This window comes from Macaca thibetana, chromosome 13, assembly GCF_024542745.1.
Source record: "Macaca thibetana thibetana isolate TM-01 chromosome 13, ASM2454274v1, whole genome shotgun sequence".
Taxonomy (NCBI): Eukaryota; Metazoa; Chordata; class Mammalia; order Primates; family Cercopithecidae; genus Macaca; species Macaca thibetana.
In genome coordinates this window covers 86,160,413-86,187,201 of record NC_065590.1, presented here as the reverse complement: position 1 = coordinate 86,187,201, position 26,789 = coordinate 86,160,413, and the positions used below count along the sequence as shown (strand labels likewise).

Sequence of the window (26,789 nt, the reverse complement as noted above, 5' to 3'; positions counted from 1 at the left end):
TTCCTTCAGGTTTTCTTCCTTCCAGAGGAAACCTATATCTTGAAGTTGGTAAACTGGCATTCTAAATCTCACATATTAAATTTTTTTCTATATATGTATGCTTGCATAAACAATATTTACTATTGTTTGTTTAACATCTACACAAATCAATACAATTGTGTGTATCCTTTTGCAATTTGTATTTTATTTTAAAGGTATGTTTCCATGATTTTTAGATGCACATAGATTCGGTTCATTCATTTTAACTGCAGAACAGCAGTCCATCATATGACTAAGCCACATGACCCTACTGAGAGGGCTTTTCCTCTTTTGTGTTCATAGCATTCACTCAACCTTATCTGTAGCAATATTTCCTCGTAATATTTTTAGTTTGCCTTTCCTTTTCTTGGTAAGTCCTGTAGAGGTTTGTCCACTTTATTAGTTTTATCAAAGATAAAACTTTCTTTTATTTTTCTGTTTCATGAATTCTTGTTGTACTTTTCTATGTTTATTGGTTCCATCTTTATTTTTTCAGTTTTATGGAAACATAATTTATATACAATAAAATTCACCAATTTTAAGTGTATAATTCAGTGACCTTCGACAAATGTATACAGTAGTATGATCACCGACACAATAAAGATACAGAACATTCTAGCAGCTCAGAAAGTTCCCTCATGGCTTTTTGCAGTTAATTCCCTCGTTTCTCTCCCTGAGCCTTGGCGACTACGAATCTGCTTTCTATTATTATAGCTTTGCTTTTCCTGAGACTTCATATGAACATAAATGAATAGTATTTTAGCTTTTGTGTATGGTTGCTTCAGTTTGGATAATGTTTTTGAGTTATGTCCATGTTGTTACATGTATCCATAGTTTGAGTTTTTTGTTGTTGTTGTTGTTGTTGTTGTTGTTTAAGTGCTAACTAGTATTCCATTGTCAAAATTGACTATTCTGTTCCATGAATCTATGTGTCTCTACATAAATCACTGTGTTGATTATGTGACTGTTGAGGACGTCTTGAAATATGGTAGGGCAAATCTTAACAATTTTGTTCTTTTAAAAGGGCCGATTGTGACCGGGCGTGGTGGCTGACACCTGTAATCCCAGAACTTTGGGAAGCCGAGGGGGGTGGATCACGAGGTCAGAAGTTCTAAGACCAGCTTGGCCAAAATGGTGAAACCCTGTCTCTGCTAAAAACTGTAAAAATTAGCCGGGGGCAGTGGCAGGCACCTGTCATCTCAGCTACTCGGGAGTCTGGGGCAGGAGAATTACATGAACCTGGGCGGCCGAGGTTGCAGTGAGAGATCATGCCACTGCACTCCAGCCTAGGTGATAGGGTGAGCCTAGGTCTCAGAAAACAAAACAAAACAAAACAAAAAAACCAGGCCAATTGTGATTTTGATTGGGATTGTGTTAATTCTGTAGATCAATTTTGGGAGAACTGACATCTTAACAGTATTAAGCTATCAGATCCATAGCATTGACTATGTCATCATCTATTTAGGTCTTTAAACATTTCCCTTAGGAACATTTTATAATTTTCAGTGTACAGGTATTGAATGTATTTTCTCTAAGTATTTCATTGTCTTTTCTCTTTCCTTCCTTCCTTCCTTCCTTCCTTCCTTCCTTCCTTCCTTCCTTCCTTCCTTCCTTCCTTCCTTCCTTCCTTTCTTCTTTCTTCGAGATGGAGTCTCTGCAAGTCTCACTGCAACGTCCTCTCCTTGTTTCAAGAGATTCTCCTGCCTCAGCCTCCTGAGTAGTTGGGCAAGCGCCACCATGCCTCACTAATTTTTGTATTTTTAGCAGAGATAGGGTTTCACCATGTTGGCCAGGCTGGTCTCAAACTCTTGACCTCAAACAATCCACCCACTTTGGCCTCCCAAAGTGCTGGGATTACAGGCATGAGACACCACGCCTGGCCCATATTTATGATGATATTATAGATAATTTTTAAAATTAGTTTTTCCTGTTGTTCAGTGCTAACATATGTTGTTTTTCCAGTTGTTCAATGCTAACATGTAGAAGGAAATTTTGATACACTGCCTTTTAATTTCCATTTGGTTCAATATATTTTCTATTTCCCTTGTGATTTCTTCTTTTACCCTTAGTTATTTAGAAGTGTATGTTTAATTTTCAAATACTTAGGGTTTCTCTATATATCTGTTTGTTACTGATTTCTAATTTAACTGTTGTGGTCATAGCACATACTTTGTATGACTTGAATTCTTTACATCTGTACGGACTGGTTTTATGGCTAAGAATATGATTTATTTTGGCACATGTTTTGTGTGCAATTACAAAGATTGTTAGGTGACATTTTTATTTAATGTCAATTTCAAGTTAATTGAAAATATTGGTCAAGTCTTTACACCTTTACTGATTTTCTTTTTCCTTGGTCTACACTTAAAATCTTTAACTATAATTGTGAAATTTTCCATTTATCTTTTCAGTTTTAACACTTTTTTTGCTTCAGATGTTTTGAATCTGTTATTATTTGCGTATACATAGAAGACTATTATATCTTCTTAATGAATGAACCTTATGTCATTATGTATTCATGTTGTTTCTCTCTGGTAATATTCCTTGCACTGAAATCTAGTTCATTTGATATTACTATGACTATTCAAAGTTTCTTTGGATTGTATGGGCATGGAATTTATTTTTCTCTTATTTTACTTCTAACCTGTCTGTGTATTTATATTTAAAGTGGGTTTCTTTTGGACAACATACAATTGATTCTTGCTTTTTAATCCAATCTGACAAACTGTGTCTTTAATTGACTATTTATACCACTTACATTTAATGTGATTAGTATGGTTAGGTTTTTATCTACCATCTGCTATTTGTTTCTTATGTTCTATATCTTTTCCCTCTTCTCCATTTTCTTGCCTTTTTTTTGTTAAGCTGATTTTTTTTTTTAATAATTTCATTTTTATCTCCAGTCTTGGATATCTATTAGATTTTTCTCTAGGGTTTACAATTACATTGTGAACTATTTATAGTTGGACACTGAATCAAAATGTACCACTTTCCGGCCGGGCGCGGTGGCTCACGCCTGTAATCCCAGCACTTTGGGAGGCCGAGTTGGGCGGACCACGAGGTCAGGAGATTGAGGCCATCCTGGCTAACATGGTGAAACTCTGTCTCTACTAAAAATACAAAAAAAAATTAACTGGGCGTGGTGGCGGGCACCTGTAGTCCCAGCTATTAGGGAGGCTGAGGCAGGAGGATGGCATGAACCTGGGAGGCAGAGCTTGCAGTGAGCTGAGATGGCGCCACTGCACTCCAGCCTGGGCGACAGAGCAAGATTCCATCTCAAAAAAAAAAAAAAAAAAGTACCACTTTCCATCCAGCGTAAGAATTTTAAAGCAGTATACTTTCATTTCCCTCTTCTATCCTTTGTGCTCTTGCTATTGTAAAACTTACTTCTAATACAGTATACATTCACTTTTGGTTTGGTTTTAAACAATAACTTCTTAAAGTTTTATTTTAATGAGAAAACTATTTAATGGTTATTTTATATATTAATAATTTTCAAAAGTCTTCTTTCTTTGTGTATATCCACATTTCCATTTGGTGTCATTTAATTTCTGCCTGAAGAACTACCCTTAGTATTTCTTGTAGTGGGAAAAAATTAAAATTCTTTCTGGATGATGATTTTCTCAGCATTTGTTTGTCAATGAAAGTCTTTACTTAGCTATCATTTTTGAAAGACAGATATTTTTGCTTTGTATATAACTCTTGGTTGCCAGTTTTTTCTTTCGATGTTTTAAAGATGTCACAGCATTGTCTTAAAGTCTGTCTGGTTTCTGATGAGAAGTTGCTTTCATTCTTTCCTTTGTTCTGCTGTACATGTAATGCCCCAAGCCCGATTCTGGCTTCTTTTAAGGTTTCATCTTTATTATTGGTTTTCACCAATTTGATTGTGATGTGTATTGGTGTGATTTTCTTCATGTGTCCTGCTTAGATTTCAATGAGATTTCCGGATCTGAAGTTTTATAGTTTTCATCAAGTTTTTAAAATTTCAGCCATTATTTCTTCAAGTGCTTTTGTTTCCTTCCTCTTTGACATTGTCCCATTGTTTTCACTCTTTCATTTTGGATAGTATTTGTTGCTACACCTTCAAAGTAAATTACTCTTTGGTTCTGCAGTGTCTAGTGTGCTAATTATTTTTAGTAAATTTTTCATTTCACATCTTATATTTTCACTCCTAAAATTCAAGTTGAGTCTTACTTATATCTTCCTTGTGTTCATGTTTTTCTCTATCTTCTTAAAGTGTGGAGTTGATTTTGCTGTTCTAACATTCTTATTTGTTAAATTTATCATCCCTGCCATTTCTGCGATTGATTGATTGATTTTTGCCCCCTCTTGCTGTGGGTAGTATTTTCCTGCCTGCTTGCATAAACTGGTGATTTGCCATTGGATTCTGGTCACTGATGGTTGCTGGATTTTATTTCTTTAGATATTTTTGGGGTTTATTCTGAGATTCAGTTAAGTTAGTTGAAATGAATTAGTTTTTAAAGCTTGTTTTTAAGTCTTAGGTAAATCCAAAGCAGATTTAGTCTAGGGTTAATTTGCTCCCATTACTGAGGCAATACCTTTTTGAGGATTCTGTCTGATGCTCCAAGTATTAGGGAGTCTTTCTTTCTTGTTGGTTTGAGCATGGACTACTCCTAATGAGAAGTGAGCTGTGAGCATTGTTGCACCTATTCCTTTCTGATGGCTCTTTCTTTGGCATTAGGTAACTTCCTTGCATGTATGTGTAGATCTACACTTATGCAAAGACATAGAGGGGAACCCTATTGCAGATCTCTGATGCTGTCTGTGTGTATCTCCTGACCTCCTAAAATTCTGAATTCTGTCTTCTTAAGTCAGCAAGGCTGCTGGACTCTGTTTTGTTTTCCTCATTGCACTGTAGTCTGGAAATTCTCTTCAGGCAGTGAGCTCGGGCAATCATAAGGCTTACCTTATTTGTTTCCCTTCTCTTTGGGATCACTGTCCAGCACTGCCTGTTTTCTGATGTCTAAAAACCACTGTTTCATATTTTATCTCCTTTTCAAGTTATTTAAGATGTTAGGATAAATCCCATTCCTATTTGTCTATCATGGCTGAAAGTGAAATTCTCCCTGCAATTTTTTTCAGTTTTCCTTGTTCTTTATCTGCCTTCTTGAGTTGAAAACTTAACTCATTTAATATAAATGTATGTATTTTAAAAATAAGTGTAATTAAAAAAGGGATATTAAATGTTATGAAGGCTAGGAATTTAAGCACTGCATTCACTGTTCCACAATTCTACATGTGTTTGTATGTTGCACTTTCAATTCAGTTTGAAATCATTTAAAGTTTCCGTTGTGACTTCGTTTCATGAGTTATGTTCCATGAGTTACTTAGGGATGTAGTTTTAGTTTCAAAATATTTTTAAAAAATGCCTTTTATTATTTCTAATTTGGTAAGTTCAGATAATGTGCTGTGTGAAACTATTTTTTTTTTCAAATTGTTGAAATTTTTGTGAACAACTATTTGATTGCTTTTTATATTGTCCCATATATATTTGAAAAGAATGCATATTCTATGTTAGGTGCAGTGTTGCATTTATATATCTAATGGACCACATTTAGTCAAACTTACTACAACCATACCAATTATTTTACCATTTAGATGTGTCAATTTCTTTCATTTATTTATTTATTTATTTATTTAAGATGGAGTTTTGCTCTCTGCCCAGGCCGGAATGCAGTGGCATGATCTCAGCTCACTGCAACCTCTGCTTCCCGGGTTCAAGCGATTCTCCTGCCTCAGCCTCCTGAGCAGCTAGAATTACAGGCACCTGCCACCACACCTGGCTAATTTTTGTATTTTTAGTAGCAATGGAGTTTTGTCATGTTGGCCAGGTTGGTCTCGAACTCCTGACCTCAGGTGATCTGCCCACCTAGGCCTCCCAAAGTACTGGGATTATAGGCATGAGTCACCATGGCTGGCCTTTTAGATGTATCAATTTCTGATAAAGGTATGTTAAAATTTTTTACCATGATCTGACTTGTCAATTTCTCATGTAGTTTTCAGATTTTGCTCTCTGCTTAGAAGTTTTACTATTACGTTTTTGTGCTATATTAAGTTTCCAGTGCCATATGAAATAATAAAGAACTCCAGAATCTCAGTGGCTTCCAAAAAGCATTTATTTCTTGCTGAAAGCTCTGTAGGTCAGCTGGGGTGGCTGTGCTTTATCCTGCTGGGTAGGGTCAGGTTTATTCCATATTCTGTTAACTCCAGGACCAGTGACTGCTCAGAGCCTGTTCTTCTCAAGATGGGAATTTATTAGAGAGAAAACCACACCACAAAAGCATGTTTAAAGCTTCTGGTAGATGTTACTTCTGTTTACACCCCGTTGGCTGAGATAAATCACATGATTAAGCTCAACATTATCAGGGCTGGCAAATTAACCCTGTCTCAAGGGTGGCACTACAAAGTTATATGGTAAAGGGGATGAATATATAATTCTCTTACATGGGGAGAGTAAAGAATTGGAAGCAGTAATCTAAGATACCACCACAATTATATATTAATAATTTTGATATCTTCTTGGTGTATTAATTTATTCAACAAATACTTTCAGGATAACTACCACATATAAGGCACTGCCCTAGGTAGATGGGAAATACTAGTGAACAAAAAGTACAAAGATCCTGCCCTAGTGGGTTTATATTCTTCCAGGGGAAACATATACTAAAAAAATAAACATCATAAGTAAATTATATTATTATAGGTGCTATGGAACAAAGAAAATGCAAAACAGATGAAGGGTGCTTGGGAACTGGAGGGAGCAGAAGAGAGGTTGTGGTTTTAAATATGGTGGTCAGAGTAAAGGACTGTTCCATTATCATCTTTTTGTTTTTGGCTGATATTAACATGGCTAAACCCACTTTATCGCCATTAGAATTTGCATGGTGTAGAAGATTAACTTCAAAAACATCTCTAATCCTTTATTCTTCCCTGTATCCACACATTTTGCAGATCACCTGCAGATTTTTACCATTAAGTATAGGAGTTTGTTTCCCTGCTCCTTGAATCTGGGCTGGTCGTGTGATTTACTTTAGCCAATAGAATTTTCTGGAATGATGATGTGCCAGTTCTGAGCCTGTCCCTTAAAAGGACTGTGCACTTACTCCTACTGTCTCTTGGAACCTGGCTACTGCCATGTGTACCAGCCCACGCTAGCCTGCTGTATGATGAGAGAAATGTGAGGAAGAGCTGAACCAGCTAGCCACACCCCCAAATACATGAGAGAGCAAAGCTAATCCATTGATAACCCATCAGATGACCCCATCTAACCTACAGATGTGGGCATCACATAAATGTTTACTTTTCATGTGGTTTTTGTTATACAGGATTATCGTGGCAATAGATAATGGGTACATATGGTATATACTTTTTATCCTTTCGTTTTCAATCTTGCATATGGTGTTTTCTTAGTGTATATTTTGCAAGTCACATATAGCTGAATTTTAACTTTTTTTGCCCATAGGGTTTGTAACTTTACATTTTAAATAAACCTATTTATACTTATATTTTCTTATAATGTCCAGTTAATAATACATAGCTTCATCACACCAAGTAAGATAATTCTTGTAAGAGACTTTAACTTCATGCTTATCTATGCTCCTCTTCCTCTAAAGTATGTTGACATCACCAAGAGTTTTAGTTCTAGATAATGATTCAATTTGTTTAAATAGTATTCCAGTTTTTTGAGGAATAGACACTTAATTATATGTTATTTCACAGATGTGTCACCAGCAATTATTTTAAATTATGCTAATTGCTTAATTCTAAGAGACTCTTTTCCTTCGCATTTTAACCCTTCTGATATCAAGAGGCATCTCAAAATTAGTGTGTACATTTTATATGGTGTTTCTCCTTGGTTTATATTATTCTAACATTCCTCTATGTCCTTTGTCTCTGCCTGGTCAAGTCCTCATCCTTAAAGACTTAATTGTTTCCTCCTCCAGAAAGTTATCCCTGACCTTCTGGTTCCCATCTCCATGACTTTAATATCAATCATGTTTTGTTACAAAATCTGTTTGAGTGTCTGCATTCCTCACCAGGGAAAGCTTCTTAAGGGAGGCTCCAACTATTGTCCACTTTATATTCCCCTTGGATCTTACATATTTCTAGAGGCATACATAATTAATACATGTGTGCTAAAGCATAAATTAAACAACACATTGAAAGGTAGCTTACAAGAACTGTGAGGGGTCTGAGATTTTACTCTGTTGCAAGCTAACAAGTCAGCTTGCCACAATGTCATGGATGCTGACAGAAGATAGAAGACCTCCTGAGTTAGAGTCAAAAACAATTACCCACAGTGAAAGCAGTAGCTGGAGCGCAAACTTGGTTGCATTGGTTTCTGGAGCACCAGTTCCGCAGGGCAGCTTAGGTGGTCCTAGACCTATGCTTGCACAAACATGGGTTGTGTCGTGGGAGACAAATGTGGACCCTAGAAAATGTACCACTGACAGCAGCCGTGGCTGAAAGGAGAGCTTACAGCATTTCTCAACGCTGCTCACTGGAAATGGCCATGAGAAATATTCTAGATAAAGAGTGGTCAGGGCCTTGCATCCTTGGCATAACCCACTAAGACATCTAGGCATTGAAGAGACCCACGGAGTAGTGTTTCTCAATAGTAGAGAAAGCAGTTAGATGCAGATGGTGTTTTTTACTGTTATGATAACAAAACAATAAAAAGCAGACATAAGAACATTTGTTACTTCCTCAGGCCGCTGAGCATGGGGTTAGCAGTTCCTTCCTTGGCCTCCATTGTACCATAATAGAAAATCACAATGAAGACCTTGAACTATCCAGTAAAAGTTAAACTGTTTTTTTTGTTTTGTTTTGTTTTTGAGACGGAGACTTGCTCTGTCGCCCAGGCTGGAGTACAGTGGAGCGATCTCAGCTTACTGCAACCTCCGCCTCCCGGGTTCAAGTGGTTCTCCTGCCTCAGACTCCTGAGTAGCTGGGACTATAGGCACGCACCACCACGCCAAGCTAATTTTTGTATTTTTAGTAGAGACAGGGTTTCACCATGTTGGCCAGGATGGTCTTGATCTCTTGACCTCGTGATCCGCCCGTCTCAGCCTCCCAAAGTGCTGGGATTACAGGTGTGAGCATTTAAGAAGACAGGATGTGTATAAAATATAATCAATTTTACAGAAATTCTAGCTGAAATGCTTAAAATAAAGGTTTGTGTTTTAAAGAAATAAGGTTCAGAAATCTAGAAAGTTAAGGTATATAGAACTAGTCAATCTTTGACAATGGTAGATAAAAATGTTCAAAATTCTTCTTGCGAGACTTAAGGTAATGATATGTGGCCAAAGTTGATGTGTATCCATATTACTAAAAACTTTTTTTTTCACATATTTGCCAGACACTTATGTATATCTTTTTGGCTACTCATTGCTATATTTCAAATACATAAAATGTAGATTTTATTCAATTTACCTTAACACTTTTAGAAGACTTTGAGAATAGCATGTAAGGGACTTGCTTTTCTGTTTCATCAGTAATAATGTGACCCATGACTGGATGACATTAATAAATGATGTTCCATACTAAATGCAATTCTTGATAAGAGACATTATATTGCTCTAATACACATGAACCATGAACCAACAACATATATTATTTTTTACAGTTTAATTTCCAATTTCTAAAAGAATTCTTCTCCACAAAGATCACAATGAATTTCAAGTGAGATTTAGGATCGAATTTAAATGAACTTAGAAAAACATTTACTTGTATTTTATCTTATTTCTCATTTCCCAACTATTCTCTAAATCATAGAACTCATAGGAAATATTAACTACTTTTTAATTTCTCCTTGGGAAATTCACCAATTTTATACATTCTGAACTAGGAATTTAACTAGCTCCTATACATTTACAGAAAGAAATTGACTGCCACATATTTGTGACTATTGTTATGAAAAGGTAAACACTTTATCCTCACTACTGAGTTGGGAATATATCTAGATGATGTTTATGATTATTTCTTAAACAAGATATTTGGGGAAGCTCTACTTGCAAAACATATTAAATGGCAAAGAAGCTTTGGTTAGAAGTAAGGAGGGCTATAAAGAAGAAATAGGAGTAGAAAATAAAAGGGCCAGAATAGATAAAAGAAGTCTATTTTGTAGGCTTGGGGAAGGGAGTGCTGAAGCTAAGGGTGGAGCAATGGCATACAGAAGAAACTGGGGACTTCCAGGGACAAAAGGGAGGCAGGAGGAGAGGAGTGAGGAGGGGCCGGCGAGGTGGCTCACGCCTGTAATCCCAGCACTTTGGGAAGCCAAGGCAGGCGGATCACCTGAGGTCAGGAGTTTGAGACTAGCCTGACCAACATGGTGAAACCCTGTCTCTACTAAAAATACAAAAATTAGCTGGGTGTGGTGGTGGGCGCCTGTGATCCCAGCTATTGGGGAGGCTGAAGCACAAGTGTCTCTTGAACCCGGTAGGCAGAGGTTGCAGTGAGCCGAGATCGCTACACTGCACTCCAGCCTGGGCAACAAAGAGCAAAACTCCGTCTCCAAAAAAAAAAAAAAAAGCAATTAGGACAGGTTTTCTCTAAGGGATATGGCAATCACGTAACAGGACAAGAAGGTAGACAGGAGCTTAGGGGAAAGGGCAGAGCTGGGGGTTTCAGGAAATACTAAGAAAAGGAGCTTGAGGGCAATGAGGGTGGAGCTGACTGGCTGCCAGACCACCTGGAGGGCTGTGCTGGGGAACCAGAAAGAGCTGTGTGGGAAGGAAAGGGATTGGAGGCTAGGCACGGTGGCTCATCCCTGTAATCCCTGCACTTTGGGAGGTGGAGGCAGAAGGATCTCTTGAGCCCAGGAGTTTGAGACCAGCCTGGGCAACATAGCTAGACCCCCATCTCTTAAAAAAATATATTAAAAATTAACCAGGTGTGGTGGCACGTGACTGTAGTCCTTGCTGCTTGGGAGGCTGAGGTGGGAGGATCACTTGAACCCAGGATGTCAAGGTTACAGTGAGCCATGATCACACCACTGCACTCCAGGTGACAGAGTGAGCCCCTGTCTCAGAAAAGAAAAAGAAAAAGCTTGTCAAAATGTGCAAAACCTTTATAATAAAAGCTCCAAAATATTGCTGAGAAATCTAACAAATAAATTAATGATTATTTGGATTTGTTGTTGTCTTCAGATGGAGATGACATTGTTTCACAGCTTTCTTTATTTAAAAAAAAAATAATAAAGGGAGTGGGATGAAGCCTGGGCCTTGGAGAGGGAATAGGACAAGGAAGTCCTAGAGGAGGCTGGGGAAGCGAAGAGCCTGGGTGTGTATGGGAAGCCATAGCCTCCTGCCTGTCTAGGAGGGAGGCCACACAGCCGGGACACTGTTTCTGGGACCAGATAAGAGATACAGTGAAAGGGAGACATGCTTCCTTTTCATGTCCCACTTACAATGGTTTTGTAGACCATATATGGTAATATGTATACCACATTTTCAGAAAAATTTCAATAATATTTTTATCAGCCGCAGAGCTATCTATTATATGACCAGAATGTGTTCTTGTTGGACATTTATATTGTTTCTAGTTGATGTTTGTATGAGCATGCTGTACTGAATGTCCCTGTAGCTAAGTCGTTGCTCACAATCTCAATAATTTCATAAAGAGAAATTGCTGGGAAGGGGAGAGTGAGTGTGGGGAAGGGGAATGCCAGAGCAAAGGACATAAACAATTTTAAGGTTTCAGATAAGTAATTTTCAAATTGCCCTAATTAACATTCTAACACAAGCCTATGATGATCTCTGCTTCCCCACGTCCCATTATCACTGAGTATTATTTTTAAAAAAGGTGAGATTTAATTACATCTTAAATAAAAAAGACATCTTTCTTTAAAAAGTAACAGGATGACTGCAGATGTACAGGCATCAAGAGAGATTATCAGTAGGCAAGTTCATGCTGCCTCCCAGTGGCACATACAAAACTGACAAGATAGAAAACCAAGTCCAACTAGATAGGGACTATCTGAGCAAGTCATCAATATTAATTTATTTATAGCTAAAGTTTTATAAAGTGAGTGGAAGAAACACAGAAAAAATGGACTTGATCTTAGCATATTAGAGGAAATGGGAACTAGAAGGAAAACATTCTTACCGATGACTAGAACATGTGACATGATTGTGTATGATGCACTCAGAGATGATTTATTAAACTGAGTGATAGCAAAAAAATTAACTTTTTGATGTCAGGCTAGGAGGAAAGATCACTCGTAACTTCTTTGAAGGGGCTATGGGACTACCTATATCTTGTGTATTTCACATCTGTTTCTTCTACAAGACAGTGAAGACAACAAGGTGCAGTCTTCTAAGGTAACTATCTCCCTGAAAAGAACACTCATAACAGTAATTACGTATTCTGTGTCTTAGACCACCTTTGGGGAAGAAAGTTTATTTTAACATTGAAATTGTTTCTGTGTGTAAAACACTATGCTCTCTAGGGACAAAGCAGGAAAGGAAAAGGGAAAAAGGGAAAAAGTTGCGCAAATGATGGTTTTTGTACTCAAAGGAGTTGTTTATCTTTTGCTGTTTTCCAGCGTTCCATCCTCTTCTCTGTTTATCTGTTTCTGCATGATCTCAACTACTCCTAGGACTGCAAATACCACTTGCACAGTAATCCACTTGCTTATTCAATCTTTGACTTAGATTCACTGTGGATAAACAATATGCTTAGTATTATTTCCATGAGACTTGATGTTGGAGAAACACACATCAAATAATCATATCAATAGGCATGTATTTATAGATTATGATAAATAAGGGGAAAAGTTCAGGTTACCAAGAGAATGTATAACTTAGTGGTTCTTAAACATTTTGCTCTCATACCCCTAATGCTCTATCTGTAATGACTGATGATTAATTTACTGATAATTGGGTACTTGCCTAGATTCTTCAATCTTTTTTTAAAAAAATAAAGCACTACAATTAGAGACTACCTGACTTGAAAAATGATTTTCTACTTAGCCATTAGAATTGTCTACAATCTTAGTTGCTGGGAAGCTTAACAAAAAGACTCTAAAAAAATTATATGTGTTATTATTTCACTTAGATATGCCTTATTTAACACATATACTCAGAAAACATACTGTTAATTTTAAGATACTTTTTCAAAACTCTTTTTTCAATGAGGTATAACATAAATATATACAAAGTGCACACATCTTCAGTGTACAGGTCAATGAAGGTTTTTTTTTTTTGTTTTTTTTTTTGACAGAATCTTGCTCTGTCACCAGGCTGGAGTGCAGTGGTGTGATCTCGGCTCACTGCAACCTCTGCATCCTGGGTTCAAGCAATTCTTGTGCCTCAAACTCCCGAGTAGCTGAGATTACAGGCGTGCACCAACATGCCCTGCTAATTTTTGTATTTTTGTGTTTTAGTAGACATGGGGTTTTGCCATGTTGGCCAGGCTGGTCTCAAACTCCTGACTTTAAGTGATCTGCCCACCTTGGCCTCCGAAAGTGCTGGGATTGCAGGCGTGAGCCACTGTGCCCAGCCAGATCAATGAAGTTTCAATTTTATAATGAGTTCATTTCTACAAAACCTTGGAGTTTGAGTGTGCAGCCTCAATGAAATAAAGTACCTCTTTATTTCGAGTTTTAAGTACCTTAAGACTTCTTACTTACATTTTTGGATTTGCTCTAACAGAACTTTCCCTTGAGTACATTGTATTGTTTAAAAATGTTGAAGAGATGGAAGAAAACAATGTCCTTATGTTTTCTAGAGTTTCCAGATAAAATATACAATGACCCATTAAATTTGAATTTCAGAAGCTAATAATTTTTCAGTGTTTTAGTATACCTGGAACATACTCATACTAAAAAATTGTTATTTATCTGCAATTCAAATTTAACTGGGTTTCTGTATTTTTACTTGCTAAATCTGGCAACTCTACTCATGGTCAACTCCACGTTGTGTCTAATTATCAACAGCCCTACATGCACCAAAATACTCCATTTCTACTGCTGTGCTTTGTGTCTCACATAAATTTGAATAATATAGAAAAAGACACAATGGCCCTACAAAGGAAGGCTTCACGATGCTACTATTTTAAACAGCTGCTTATTTGTTCAGTGTTTCAGGGGAATTTACACTTCAGGGTAACAAACAATAATAAATATAGGCAATGAAGACTTTTTTGTTTGTTTGTTTTGAGACGGAGTCTCGCTCTGTCACTCAGGCTGGAGTGCAGTGGCGTGATATCGGCTCACTGCACCCTCCACCTCCTGGGTTCAAGCGATTCTCCTGCCTCACCCTCCTAAGTAGCTAGGATTACAAGTGTGTGCCACCACACCTGGGTAATTCTTGTATTTTACAGGGTTTCACCACTTTACAAGGTTTCATCAACAGGGTTTCACCACTTTAGCCAGGCTGGTCTTGAACTCCTGACCTCAGGTGATCCACCCACCTTGGCCTCCCAAAGTGCTGGGATTTTGCCTCCCCCAAAATACCTACCCAGATGACTTAATATAGTTGAGTTTCTAATTTTTCAAGGGACAGTTACTTTCTGTTCTTCCTATATATAATGTCATATAAATTGCTGCCGAACACAAAAAAATAGAGTTGTGCGGCTCATTTTATGAGACTAGTGTAATTTTTCAAATAAAGTTTTTATTTTAAAATTACAGATTTACAGAACAGTTGCAAGAAGAGTAGAAAGAACATGTCACCTCCCCATTTGAAAGTAAACTACAGGCATTATGCCCAATAACCCCCACTACTTTGTCTATTTCCTATAAACAAGGACTTTTCCCTACATAACCCTAACATACCCACGGGGGTCAGGAAATTAACATTATATACTTTAATACCATCGAATCCACGGACCCAATTCAAGAGTCTCCAAAATAGACAAATAGAATTAAATGCAATAACTTAAATAAATATCTGATTAACTGGTGCTCAATAAATAGACATTCTTTTCACTAATTCACTGGGGACTCCTGAGTTTCTATCCTGGTAGTTGCAAGATAGATCTGTCTGCATGATCTCCAAGCCTTGGACAGCCAGGAAGTGGGGTGATACCACCCCAATGTGTCACACCCATATGACAAGGCTACATCCTGTCCACCACATTAGCCCGTCCAGAGTCTCTCCATGGCCTGTCCCTGAGAGACAAGGCTGTAAGGCTGCCCACCTGGAGCCTAATACCAGCTTCAAGAACTCCCAGTGGGCACTACCCTTACCGGGCCGCATACAACCTCTGCCCTCAGGAAGGCAGGGACAGCGTCAGGCGGGACGCTTTGCGCAGCTGCAGGCCTCCCCTGCCGCACTCGGCCTTCAAGCCCGCACATGCTCCCTGGGGCCGCTGCGGGATTACGAGGGGGTGGGTACAGGGCCCGAGTTTCCCGCCATCTTGGGCCCTAGCGGTATTTTTCCAGCTCCGGGAAGATAGGCCTGACCCGCCGCAGAGATTTTTGGTAAACCCCAGCTCGGCTTATGTATGGTTAGCTTGCTCCAGGTACTATTGATTTCCATGGTACTTCCCCACTTTTCTCCTCTGACCCACAGGGGCTTTGGCCTCCCAGGGGCGGGCTGGGAGCTGAAGTCTGGTGGGATCCTCGGCTGCCTCTGTTCTCCCTACCTCTAATGGCGGCGGCGGCTCAGACTCAGCTCTCCCACCTGGAAGCAGAGCCCTTCCTCGAAAAATGCAGTTATCAGAGAGGGGAGCACCCAGCATACGGGGTCAATGATGGCTGATCCTAGTGTCAAGCTGTGTGTGAGTGTGAGAGAGAGCCTAATGCCAGGGTGTGTGTGACACAGTGATCCTAATGCCAGGGTGTGTGAATGTGAGAGAAACCCTAATGTCAGGGTGTATTAGTGTGACAGAGAGATCCTAATTTCAGGGTGTGTGTGTGTGAGTGAGAGACCCTAATGCTAGGGTGTGTGAGTGTGACAGAGTGATCCTAATGCCAGGGTGTGTGTGTGTGAGAAACCCTAATGCCAGGGTGTGTGTGTGTGAGAAACCCTAATGTCAGGGTGTGTGAGTGTGAGAGATCCTGTGGGTAGAAAATGCCCTCATGTCAGGGTGTCCGTGTGTGAGTGTGTGTGAGAAACCCTAATGCCTGTCAGGGGAAGTAGGTGTGTGTTAGACCCTAATGCCAGGGTATATGAGTGTGATCGAGTGATCCTAATGCGAGGGTGCGTGTGTGTGTGTGAGAAACCCTAATGCCAGGGTGTGTGAGTGTGAGAGATCCTCATGCCGGGAAGTGTGTGAGTGTGAGAGAAATCCTAACATCAGGGTGTGTGTGTGTGAGAGCCTAATGCCAGGGTGTGTGTGAGTGTGAGATAAATCCTAATGCCAGGGTTTGTGTGAGTGTGAGATAAATCCTAATGCCAGGGTGTGTGTGAGTGTGAGAGATCCTAATGCCGGGGAGTGTGTGACTGTGAGAGAAATCCTGATGTCAGGGTGTGTGTGTGAGGGAGACCTTAATGCCAGGGTGTGTGAGTGTGAGAAATCCTAATGTCAGGATGTGTGAGTGTAACTGAGAGATCCTAATGTCAGGGTGTGTGTGTGAGAAAAAGACCCTAATGTCAGGGTGTGTGAGTGTGACTGAGAGATCCTAATATCAGAGTGTGTGAGTGTGAGAAATCCTAATGTCAGGGTGTGTGTGTGAGAAAGACCCTAATGCCAGGGTGTGTGTGAGAGAAATCCTAATGTATGTGTGTGTGTGTGTGTGAGGGAGACCTTAATGCCAGGGGTGTGTGTGTGTGTGTGTGAGACCTTAATGCCAGGGTGTGTGTGTGTATGTGTGTGTGAGGGAGACCTTAATGCCAGGGGTGTTGTGTGTGTGTGTGTGTGAGGGAGACCTTAATGCCAGGGTGTGTGTGTGAGGGAGACCTTAATGCCAGGGTGTGTGTGTATGTGTGTGTGAGGGAGACCTTAATGCCAGGGTGTGTGTGTGTGTGTGTGTGTGAGGGAGACCTAATGTCAGGGTGTGTGTGTGTGTGTGAGGGAGACCTTAATGCCAGGGTGCCTAATATCAGGGTGTGTGTGTGTGACTGAAAGATCCTAATGTCAGCGTGTGTGTGTGAGGGAGACCTTAATGCCAGGGTGTGTGTGTGTGTGTGTGTGTGAGGGAGACCTTAATGCCAGGGTGTGTGTGTGTGTGTGTGTGTGAGGGAGACCTTAATGCCAGGGTGTGTGTGTGTGAGAGATCCTAATATCAGGGTGTGTGAGTGTGACTGAGAGATCCTAATGTCAGCGTGTGTGTGTGAGAGAGACCCTAATGTCAGGGGGGGTGTGTGTGTGTGTGTGTGAGAAATCCTAACGTTAGGGTGTGTGTGACTGTGAGAGAAATCCTAATTTTAGGATGTGTGTGTGAGGGAGAGATCCCAATGCCAGGTTGTGTGTGAGTGTGTGAGAGAAATCCTAATTCTAGGGTGTGTGTGTGTGAGAGAGAACAATCCTAATGCCAGTGTATGTGTGAGAAAGAGATCGTAATGCCATGGTGTGTGTGTGAATTAGATTCTAAGCCAGGGTGTGTGTGAGTGTGTGAGATATGCTAGGATTGTGTTAGGAAGAGATCCTAATGCTAGGGTGTGTGTGTGAGTGTGAGAGATCCTAATGCCGAGTTGTGTGTGAGTTGTTGCGTGCGTGTGTGTGTGTGTGAGAGTATGTTAGTGTAGACCAAAAGACATAAAGAGAGTTAAGGTATGGAGGTGCTTTTCTAACGAAATTTATCTTTGATGAATCACTTAATTGTTGTACCACTTTGGTATACATTCAATTTTTCTAACCTTTTGAAATTAACAAGAAATATAAGCTCTTTACAGCATGTCAGCTAAAACAGAGGGTCAAGTGAATACCCTTTTACCCCCTAGAACTCTTTTTCCAGTTCCATCTCCTGATTTATTTGTTTGATATGTACCCGTCACACTTTCCTCTATTTGTATACGAACACATAATCATGTATACATGTAAGATATCATTTTAATATCTTTTTTATATTACTCTGACCTCCTTCCAAATTGAACAGGATTCTTAAACCTATTGATCAGAGCGAATAGAATTTTTTTATTAATAATTACAAATATTAAAATAGGTCCTCTATGAATTATTCTTTTCCTCCATTAATGAACATTTAGCTTGTGCATGTGTGCCTGTGCATGTGTGTGTATATGTGTGTGTCTTATAGCTTTAGTGAAGTATATCTGAAATATAACAAACCACATATTTGAATTGTACAATTTGACATTTGACACATGTATCCTCTATGAAACCACTATAAACGACATCATAAGCACATCCATCACCTTCAAAAGTTTCCTTTGGTCCCACTCCAACCTGCGCTCCCCTTACCCAAGTCAATCATTGATTTTTCTGTTACTGTAGATTAATTGGCATTTTCTAGGATTTTATACAAATGGATTCATATATTGTATATTCTGCCTCTGTGTTTCAGCATAATTGTTTTGAGAATCATCCATGTTTTTATGAGTATCAGTGCTTCATTCCTTTTTTTTTTCTTTCTTTCTTTGAGACGCAGTTTCCGTCTTGTTGCCCAGGCTGGAGTGCAATGGCAAGACCTCGTCTCACCGCAGCCTCCATCTCTTGGGTTCAAGGGATTCTCCTGCTTCAGCCTCCAAGTAACTGGGATTACAGGCATGCGTCACCACATCTGGCTACTTTTGTATTTTTAGTAGAGACGGGGTTTCTCCATGTTGGTCAGGCTGATCTCGAACTCCCGACCTCTAGTGATCCGCCTGCCTTGGCCTCCCAAAGTGCTGGGATTACAGCATTCCTTTTTATTGTTGGATAGTTTCCATTTTGTGCGGTATGACTATTCTATGGTTCCATTGTTTATTGTGTTGACAAACATTTGGGTTGTTTTGTTTTTGGCTGTTACAAGTAGACTTGCTGTGAACAGTCTCCTACAAGTTTTTGCATGGACATATATTTTCATTTATCTTGAGTAAATGCTCGGAAGTGGATTGCCTGGGTCATGTGGAAGGTATATGGTATATATTCAACTTTTAAAGAAACTTCCAAACTGTTCTCCAAGTGTTTGTACCATTTTACAATTCCTTCTGCAGTCTGTGACCTTTCCAGTTACACTATACCCTCACCAATGTTTGGTATGGTTGCCCTTTAATTTCAGCCATTCTAGCAGATGTGAAGTGTTATCTTAGTGTGATTTAATTTGCATTTTCTTAGTGACAATGATATTAAGCATCTTTTTCAAATGCTAATTTTCCATCCATAAATCCTCTTTGGTAAAGTGGCTGCTAAATCTTTTACCTATTTTTAAATTGGATTTTTTTTTTTTTTTTTTTTTTACTATTGAGTTGTAAAAGTTCTTTATATATTTTAGACATAGGTTCTAGGTTATATGTTTTGTATTTTCTCACTCTCTGGCTTGCCTTTAGTTTTTTTATTGTGTCTTTAGAAGAGCAAAATATTTTAATTTTGATAAACTGATGTATTGATTTTTTTTCCCTCTTTAGTAGTTTGAATTTTCTTGTGTCCTATTTAAGACATCTTTGCCAAGTCAAGTTACCTTCGATTTTCTATTTTTTTCTGAGAAGTTTTATACATTTAGTTCTTATATGTGGGTTTATATTCCATTTAGAATAAATTTTTGCATATGGTCAGTTTTTTTTTCCCTCTTTTAAGCTTTTGGCTATCTAACTGTTAAAGCATCATTTGTCGAATTGCTGGCACCTTGGTTGAAATCGTTTTATCTTTTATTGACTTTATCTAGGTCTTAATTCTGGATTCTATGATCTGTTCCAGTGAATTATATTTCCACACCAGTACTACACCAGTACCACAGTGTCCTGAGTGCTGTAACTTTATAATTAGTCTTAAACTCAGGTAAGCATAAGTTCTTAAACTTTAATCTTTTTCAGTTTATTTATTTATAACCGATTTAGACCATTCTGTTCCTTTGCATTTCCGTAAAAGTTTGAATTTCTATCAAAATGCATTCCAGGATTTTGATTGGGATTATGTCAGTTCTGTAGATGACTTTGGGAAGAATTGATACCTTAAAATTAATTTACATCATCTTTAATTTCTCTTAGCAGTGTTTTATAGTTTTAATTTTGTAAGTGTTTCAATAAACATCTTTCAGTATATATTCTTATATTCATAAGGATAGATTACCAAGAGTAATCTTGGTATCAAAAGATGTGAGGATTTTAAGATTAATGGTGCTATAAGTTTACATGACAAAAATATTATAAGAATTTATTCTCGGGCCGAGCGCCGTGGCTCAAGCCTGTAATCCCAGCACTTTGGGAGGCCGAGATGAGCGGATCACGAAGTCAGGAGAGAAACCCCGTCTCTACTAAAAAAATACAAAAAACTAGCCGGGCGAGGTGGCGGGCACCTGTCGTCCCAGCTACCCTGGAGGCTGAGGCGGGAGAATGGCGGGAACCCGGGAGGCGGAGCTTGCATTGAGCTGAGATCCGGCCACTGCACTCCAGCCTGGGCGACAGAGCGAGACTCACCGTCTCAAAAAAAAAAAAAAAAAAAAAGAATTTATTCTCTTACCTGGAATCTATGAACTTTCATTCTCCACATCTTCTTCATTTGTTCTGGATATAATCATTCAGTTGTTTTTCCTAACACAGTACATGGAAGAGGAATTTTCATTTTTCTTTTCCCCATACCAGTGATATGGAACATATTTCTATGTTAAGGATGCTTTATATTTATATTCCATGTTACAGTTTTTTTTTTTTTTTTTTTAAATCTGTCATGTGTCTATTCATATGCTATTCTTTTTTTTTTTTTTTTTTTTTTTGAGACAGAGTCTCGCTCTGTTGCCCAGGCTGGAGTACAGTGGCACGATCTCGGCTCACTGCAAACTCTGCCTCCTGTGGTTCATGCCATTCTCCTGCCTCAGCCTCCCGAGTAGCCAGTACTACAGGCACCCTCCACCACGCCCGGCTAATTTTTTGTATTTTTAGTAGAGACGGGGTCACCGTGTTAGCCAGGTTGGTCTCAATCTCCTGATCTCGCCGGCCTCGGCCTCCCAAAGTACTGGGATAACAGGCAAGAGCCACCGCGCCCGGCCGATTGTCTTTTCTGTATAGCAGTTTTAACATATATGTACCTAACTGTGTTCTTCATTCCTTTTATGGTTTTTGGGTTTCTATCTTTTTTAAGATTGTCCACCTTATCCTAAAATATTTTAAATGTTTTTCTAAATTTTCTTTTAACTTTATGGCATTTTGAAAAGAATTTTGTTTCAGTGTTTTTTTCTTGACTGTTAGAGAAGAAATGTATGGCCATTTATAGAAAAATTCGAAAGGGAAAAATCAGAAAGAAGGAAAAATTACTGTCGCTTAATATAATCCATGGGAAAATAAGTGTTTTCTTAAAAAATGTTATTATTATTTATTTATTTTTTTGACAAGAGTCTTGCTCTGTCAACCAGACTGGAGTGCAGTGGCAGGATCTCGGCTCACTGCAACCTCTGTCCCCCAGGGTCAAGCCATCCTCCCACCTTAGCCTCCTAAGTAGCTGGGACCAGAGGTGCACGTTACCATGCCCCGCTAATTTTTGTATTTATCGCATTGTGTTTCTCCTTCAACAGTTGATGAAATTTGGGTAGTTTTCACTTTTAGTTGTTAGGAATAATGCTACTGAGAATTGGTCCTGTCCAAATATTTGTGTGGATGTGTGTTTTCAGTTTTCTTTGATCTATATCTAGTAATGGAATTGCTGTTTAAGTTTCTGAGGAATCACCAAACTTTTTGAGAATGGCTGCACCATTTTACAGATGCAGATTGCAGGAGGGTTCTCATTTCTCTACATTCTTGCTAACACTTGTAATTGTTCATTTTTTAAAACACAAGTCATCCTAGTGTGTGTGAAGTGGCATTTCATTGTAGTTTGCATTTTCCTAGTGACCGATGATTTGACTATCTTTTTATATGCTTATTGGGCTTTTGTGTATCTTTTCTGAAGAAATACATAGTCAAATCCTTTGCCTGTGTTTAGATCGGATTGTCTTTCCATTGCTAAGTTTGAGGTCTTTGCATATATTTGCATCAAGCCCCTTATCAGATAGATGATTTGCAGATATTTTCTGCCATTTGGGGGGTTGACTTTTCACTTTTCTGATGGGTCCTTTGGAGCACAGGTTTTTTTTAAACTTTGATGGTTCAATTGATCTTTGTTTTAATCTTTTGTCACTTGTGCTTTTGGAACCATATATAAGAAGCCATTGCCTAATTAGGTTATTGTCTTGATATGTTTTCTGTTCCTTATAGCAATACCTGAAACTGGGTAATATACACAGAAAAGGAATTTATTTCTTACAATTATGGAGGCTGAGAAGTCCAAGGTCAAGGGGCCCTATCTGGTGAGAGCCTTCTTGCTAGTGGAGATTCTGCAGGTCCTGAGGTGGTACAGGGCATCACATGGACAGGGGGTGAGCATGCTAGTTCAAGTCTTTCTTCCTCCTCTTATAAAGCCACCAATCCCACTCCCTGATAACCCGTTAACCCATGAATGGATTAATTCATTCATAAGGATAGTACACTCCTGACCTATTCACCCCTATCAAATGTCCCACATCTCAGTAATTAAGTTGCAATGTGAGTTTTGGGGGGGGCAAACATTTAAATCATAATAGTCATGAAGATTTATTTCAATTTTTTAAGGGATGGATAGCTTTAGTTCTTATCCGTAGGTTTTTTATCCATTTTCAGTAGCTTTTTGTGCAGATGCTCCTCAACTTACAATGAGATTACATCTTTTTTTTTTTTTTTTTTTTTTTTGAGACGGAGTCTTGCTCGCTCTTTCGCCCAGGTTGGAGTGCAATGGTGTGATCTCAACTCACTGCAAGCTCCGCCTCCTGGGTTCACGCCATTCTCCTGCCTCCTGCCTCTCAGCCTTCCAAGTAGCTGGGACTACAGGCACCCTCCACTGCGCCCAGCTAATTTTTTGTATTTTTAGTAGAGACAGGGTTTCACCTTGTTAGCCAGGATGGTCTTGATCTCCTGACCTTGTGATCCGCCCGTCTCGGCCTCCCAAAGTGCTGGGATTACAGGCGTGAGCCACCGCGCCCAGCCGAGATTACATCTTGATAAACTCATTTTAAATTGAAAATACTGTAAGTTGAAGATGCATTTAATGCTGGCAACAAAAGAGATGGTCCCTGACTTACCGTGGTTCAATTTAGGATTTTCAATTTCACGATAGTGTGGAAGCAATACACATTCAGTAGAAACTGTACCTCCTTTTTAAGTTGCAAGGAGCTCTTAGATTTCTATGGGGTTATGTCCCCAAAAATTCCCTGTAAAGCTGAAAAATCTTAAGTCAAACCATCGTAAGTCTGAGAACATCTCGTGTATATTGTGTGAGGTTGGGGTCTGACTTCATTCTTTTGCATGTGGGTATCCATTTTTTTTCAGGACCATTTTTTGAAAATATTATTATTTCCCCATGAATAAACTTGGCATCTTGTCAATGTTTACCTTTTTCAGTGTGTTAATGTTGACACTCATGGTGCAAAAGCAATGGTGGGTAAAACTGCTGGCACCTTGCTGTGAATCAAGGCAATGGCACCAAACTATTGGTAGTCATTTTATTATTTACTACCAAACACTTGCAATAAAAAAGGTGGCAGTTTCACTTTAAAATGTCCTTGATCTAGCAGTAAAAATGAATGATATTGAAGCATGATCCTTGAAAATATGTCTTTTTAATATTCCATGTGATGAAATGGGAGGTACTCATAAAAGCACATCTGTTGATACTGAACTGTGCAGATCGACTCTAGGAAAAGCATTTGATGTAACGATTTGAGCTGCAAACCAGTGTGGCAAACTGAGTCAGATTTGGGTACTTGGCACATTGAAGCAAGCTCCTCACTTGGAGGAAAACAACTGACAGTATTTGTCAATGATAAAATCCAAGTTTTAAAGCAAAAATTAGAAAAGTCAGGAAAGTTATGTCTGCCATTCTGAGTTTGATGGTATCCCCAAATTTGATGACTTTTCTGATGAGATTGCTGGTGATACCAGTCAGTTTTATTTGGGAATGTTGGGTAGTGTAGTATGTCCACATATGGAAGATCTGTACATCTAACCAATATTTTCAAATTAATCCATGTGATATCTTATAAAATCATGCATATTTAAATATTTCAAAGTACAAGATAGGTAGGCCAGTAGATTTTTAAGTTAACAATACAAAAAGTTCCCTTATGATTTTATATTCCACACTGTAAACTAACTTCGAAGAAACTACTACTCATTGAGTTGTTGTGCATATCAAAGAAGAATGTCTTCAGTTATATGAAAAAGCTTTTAATGTTCTCCTCCCTTCTCCAACTATGTGTCTGTATAGCTAGATTTTCTTCACATCCTTCACCCAGAATAGCCTATTGCAACACATTGAATGTAGAAGCAGATATGAGAATCCAGCTTAGTTTCTATTAAGCAGACATTAAAGAGATTTGTAAAAATTATAATACCATGTCACTTTTCACTATTTTTTTCGGTTTTAGGAAATATAACCATCTCTCATGAAAATATCTATGTTTTTAGTGGGTTTAGTATTTTTAAATGAATTAAATATATTTAAAATTTCTATTTTTATTTCTAAAATGATAAATGTTGGTAGATATAAGTCACATAAATGAAAACTCTCTGAGATCTTCAGTGATTTGTAGGACTATAAATGTGTCCTGAGAACAAAGGTTTGAGAACCACTAGTTTAATAGAACTTTTTTGTTGCTTTTGATAGAGAGGGTAGGGAAGGGCTAGGGACTGTTAAGTTTGTGGGAGGTTACAGTTTTAATTAGAATAGTCAGGGAATGCTTCACCTAGAGGGGATCATCTGACCAAAACTTGAAGGAAGTGAGGAAGCAAGCTATGCTCTGACAGCAGTTAAGCCCAAAGCCCAAAGGTGGAAAGATTCGTGGAATGGCAAGGGAGGCATTGTAGCTTCAGTGTAATACGTGAGGGGAATGTAATAGGAAATAAAGTAAGAGAAAACATGGGAGGTTTTGGTGGTGGTGGTGGTGGTGGTGGTGATGGTTAGCCCTTTTGGACTTCATGAAGCCATTTTGATGGTTTTAATTTTCACTCAGTGAAATTAGAAGCCACTGATTTTTTTTTTTCTCTCTCAGCATATTGTATCTTATATTTTAAAAAGATCACTCTGGTTACAATGCTAAGAATATTCACAGGTTGGGATAGGCTGGAGTTAAGGCTAAAAGACTAGTGAGGAAGGTAGTATCACAGATGACAGAGGAAGGTAGTTTAGACCAGGGTTGTGGCAGCAGAATTGCCAAGTGTCAGACTTTTATATGCTCTGGAGATGAACCCAGTAGAATTTCCTGGTGGATTGTGAGTGGAATGATAGTGGAGTCATAGATGATGAAGATATTTGTCTTGAGAAAATCCTTCATGCAGTAAATTAAATTGATTTCAATGTTGTTTACAGCTTCATTTTTTGGCTATGATTAACAAAATTAATATATTTAAAAAATTGTATGGCCTCTGGGTTTTGTCTCCTAAAAGATGTCTCTCTTAGTAAGATTAGAAAAATATTCTTGTATTTTCTTCTACTTCTTTTACATAGTTTCAATAAATTAGTTCTTTTATCTACCTGGTGTTTGTTTTTGCTCTCATTAAAGCAGTTTCTCAAATTCAGAACTGTTGACATATTGGGCTGAATAATTCTTTGTTTGTGGAAGAATGTGCTCTGCTGTGCATTATAGGATATTCAGCGGCATCCCTGGCTTCTACCCACTAGAGATTGGTAGCACTCACTTTCTACCTCAGTTAAGACAACTAAATGTATTTCCAGATGCTCCCAAATGTTCCCTTGGGGAAAAAAATCACTCCTCGTTGTGAACTTCAGTAAAGAATGTTAAAAAAAATTAAGCCCTGATTTTGAAATATGCATACTCAAATAGTATACCCAGTTTTATTTTCATCACATCAGTGTCATTAACAAGGTGAATCTAGAAACCATTCTGAATATATGGAAAAGACGGGAGGAGGAAAACCAAAGCACAGATGCTTCAACTTGAATCAGTCTTTTGGAACATAGTAACCTTGCCAGAATACTGCCAAAGTTTGAGCAGAATGATCTTAAATTTTGAAAAAGGAAGAATTAATAAGCAGATTCTGTCCCAGAATGTTGCTTTGCTTGTTTGTTTGTGTGGGTTTTTTTTTTTTTGTATTTGCATCTTTCATTTTTATTTTGGTTCTTGCCCATGATTATGTAGTTTAGTTGAAACAACAGTGTAAAGCAGTAGAAATAATGTACATAGTGCACTGGACTGATAATCAGAAAACCTAATCAGAAACTTGAATCTCTTTTTACATTTCCATTTTGATCAATTTTGGTTTCAATTGATCTTCAGTTCTGTGGTATGAAACATGAAGAATCTTATTGTGAAGATCAGTTAAACTGGTGTACTAAAAACCTTAAAAAAATTTAAAGCATTATAAGGAGTTATTAATACAAGGAACTATTATTTTATCTGCTTTAAGATTTTTGACAAAATTTATATTTAAAATGTAAAATTGTATCATAGTTCTAGACCTGTACTTTGAAATACTGTAGTCACTAACCACATATAGCTATTGAGCATTTGATATGTGGTTAGTCCAAATTGAGATGTACGCTAAATGTAAAATGTACACCATAGTTTGAAGACTTAGTATTAAAAAGAAATCAAATATCATAATTTATGTTGATTACATGTTGAAATGATAGTGGTTTGGGTATATTGAGTTAAAATAGATTTCTCTTTTTAATTACTTTTTAAT

At 38.3% G+C, this 26,789-nt stretch overlaps 2 protein-coding genes across 5 annotated transcripts in view; one reads left to right on the top strand and one right to left on the bottom strand.

Annotated features, from left to right (window-relative positions):
* The window catches only part of HS1BP3 (HCLS1 binding protein 3), a 642,583-nt gene that overhangs the window by 480,106 nt on the left and 135,688 nt on the right, over nt 1-26,789 (bottom strand). The window lies entirely within an intron of this gene.
* Nucleotides 1-26,789, top strand: part of TDRD15 (tudor domain containing 15) — a 68,820-nt gene that overhangs the window by 28,429 nt on the left and 13,602 nt on the right. For 3 of the 4 annotated variants that reach the window (XM_050754591.1, XM_050754592.1, XM_050754589.1), the window contains one exon: nt 19,748-19,860. The gene's annotated coding sequence lies outside the window, so the exon portion shown is untranslated. Of the gene's footprint in view, nt 1-14,189; nt 15,505-19,747; nt 19,861-26,789 lie in introns of those variants that run through there. The other variant, XM_050754590.1, reaches the window with a different exon arrangement.